This window comes from Triplophysa rosa, linkage group LG5, assembly GCF_024868665.1.
Source record: "Triplophysa rosa linkage group LG5, Trosa_1v2, whole genome shotgun sequence".
NCBI classification, from domain to species: domain Eukaryota; kingdom Metazoa; phylum Chordata; class Actinopteri; order Cypriniformes; family Nemacheilidae; genus Triplophysa; species Triplophysa rosa.
Genome location: NC_079894.1, coordinates 1,003,615 through 1,006,663, shown reverse-complemented (window position 1 = coordinate 1,006,663; position 3,049 = coordinate 1,003,615).

Below are 3,049 nucleotides of genomic sequence, written 5' to 3'. Positions count from 1 at the left end.
TCTTTGTTTTGTATTATACTGCCTTAGTTGAGTTTTCCCCATCGTGGGTGTTTTGTTTTGTGTTTTTGTTAATTATTAAAACTTCTCTGTGTTAAGTCATTTTCGCTGCCTGCATCTGGGTTCTTCCTCCACTCCACACCCGTCCATCGGCCATCACTGAACCCAGCAGGCAGCATGAACGCTGGACGGTCTCACCTAGCTCGCCCTGCAGATCGGGGTTGTGGGCACCACCACGCCATCCTCCTCACCCTCTGCAGCCTCTCCACCGTCCACCAGCCTCGTTGGCAAGCGGGGGAGGCGAGAATCCTGGGGGTCCACATCTGAGGAGTCCCAGCCGGAGCCAGCCGTGCTGTTTGCCTCTTTCATTCAGCCGACCTCCAGGCGGGTGGCTCGGCTGAAGAAGAAGAGGCAGCGGCGTGCAGCACGGGCCTCTTCCTAGCCGGTGCAGCAGCCGACGTCCCAGCCGATGCAGCAGCTGGTGATCCAGCCGGCGTCCCAGCCGGTGCAGCCGGGATCCAGTCCGGTGTCCAGTCCGGTGTCCAGTCCGGTTTCCAGTCAGGCGCAGCCGGCGTCCAGTTCAGTGTCCAGTCTGATTTCCAGTCCGGTGCAGCCGGTGTCCAGCCCGGTGCGGCCGGGAGCCAGTCCGGCCTTCCAGCCGGCGTTCAGCCCTGTCCAGCCGGCGTTCCAGCCGGCGTTCAGCCCTGTCCAGCCGGTGTTCAGCCCTGCTCTGCCGGCGTTCCAGCCGGCGCTCAGCCCTGTCCAGCCGGCATTTCAGCCGGCCTTTCAGCCGGCATTCAAGCCGGTGGCCAGCCTTGTCCCGTCGACGTTCCAGTCAGCGGATCCCCCCAGGACTTCCTCGCCTAAGTCCCCCAGGACTCTGCGCCCTCGAGCGCAGCCGGGGACTAGGACTGTTCCCCCCACAAGCCCTTGTCTTTCCCCACCCCCCCTCCCGTGTTTGTTATTTTTATTATCTCACCCCAACCCCACTGTCATTCTGTCATGTCACCTTTGGTTATGTTGTCTATGTGTATTTGGATCTTGTCTGTCACCCAGTCGGTCTTGTCTTGTTAGTCGACCCCTTGGTGAACACTTGGGGGTGTTCATTAAGGGGGGTCTCTGTCATGGTCCTACCTTCTTGTTTATGAATTCCTAGTCATGTGGCAGGATCGGGACAGAGCCCTTAGGTTTTATGTGAGAAAGCCATGAGATGTTTATGTTTTTTACTTCTCATGTGTTTTCTCCTGTCTTGTCATTGGCCCCGCCCCTCTCGTTTCATGTATTGCTTCCCTGCCGTGTCTAATGTTTCCCACCTGCCCTGTGTCATTATCCCTCATTTGTCTTACCCTATTTAATGCCCTCTTGTTTCATTGTCCTGTGCCCTTGCATTGCGTTTCATGTGTTTGTTATACCTCGTGTCATGCTCGTGTTCCCCTTGTCCTGCCAAGAAACTTTTCTGTGTTTGCCTTGCCGTGTTATTAGTTAGTCTGGTTCCTGTCATTTTAGTGTAAGTCTAGTTTTCTTGTTTTCTTTCGTTTTTGCCCCGTGTGGGAAATCTTTGTTTTGTATTATACTGCCTTAGTTGAGTTTTCCCCATTGTGGGTGTTTTGTTTTGTGTTTTTGTTAATTATTAAAACTTCTCTGTGTTAACTCATTACTGCTGCCTGCATCTGGGTTCTTCCTCCACTCCACACCCGTTCGTGACGCATAATCACAATCTTTGAGAAAATGTTTGGTTGATTTAAGGTTATAAAGGCATGGGGAGGATGTGTGTTCATGATGTTCCTTCTGTGTAGGACTATAATATGAAAAGAATATATACAGTATATTTGTATTTTGACCCCTTGAGATAACAGGAAGTTCCTTCCTCATCATCAGACTTATCCAGGAAGTAGAAAAACCCTTTGGGCTTTGCAAATAGGCTAAACTGTTACCCTAGCAACACAGTTCTGCCCTATTAGCACAGAAATAAATTAATCCTGAGGCAACCAGGTTAAATGGCCCAAACGCCCATATCTAGCATATATCTTTAAATCTCCCTTCTAGTTTACTTTTACTTTTCTTTTTCTTTGGTAAAGCATACTACACATTTTTTTTATAAAAATTCTGACATGAATTACTTACCAAAACCTGCCTAAATGTCTTTGTTTGGTTTAACACAAAGAAGGATATTTGAACTGGGTCACCATTGACTGACAAAAAGTAGTAGGAAGAATTTTTTTTCTATTGAAAAAAAAACAAAAATATTTTAAGGAATTTAGGAAAGCTAACAGTTCTGGGGCACATTTGACTACAATTTTAGAACGTTTAGAAACATTTTGGGATATTTTACAATTTTTAAACATTGTTAAGCATTTTATCAAGATATTTGAATTCAAAACATAACAATTTTTGAGCATTTCAAAATGTAAGAAGAACTTAAAATGACTATGGCAGTTTTTGACATGTTTCACTATCTATATGCATGAAGACAGTAACATTAAATAAAATTGTTTAAACAATCCCACAGCATCACGCTGTCATTTTGAAAGCAGTGTGGGGTACTTGTGTCCTCTGTGGCATGTGCCCAAATAAAAGCTTAAACCAGAACAAGTTTTGAGCTTAACAGAAAGAGAAGAAATGAGAGGCTTCGCCACTGGATGGCATCAGCCGATTTGAATCTTCTGTTTGCTGCTTTTTCGTAAATCGAGTTCTAAAAATATTTCTTAAATGTTCTGATTTGTTATGAATATGTCACAGATATTGGACTGATACAAACTATAATGAACTATGTAGTTATTTTATCTAGGGAGAATTTCCGGTTCACGGGTACTTTAACATCTCATGTTGTTGCATCTCATTGGATGATGTACAGTATCATGTGCATACATGTGCATTTGGATTCTCTGTGATCTGCATACAGGAAACTGTGAAGACATCATATGGTACTGTGGACAAGATCCTTTACAGGATTTAGCCTGAACATACAGAGGTGAGATTATCTGCCTTTGACAGGCTGAGTTTATCTTTATGGACATGAAACAGTACTAGAGAAGGACAGACCACTTTTTAG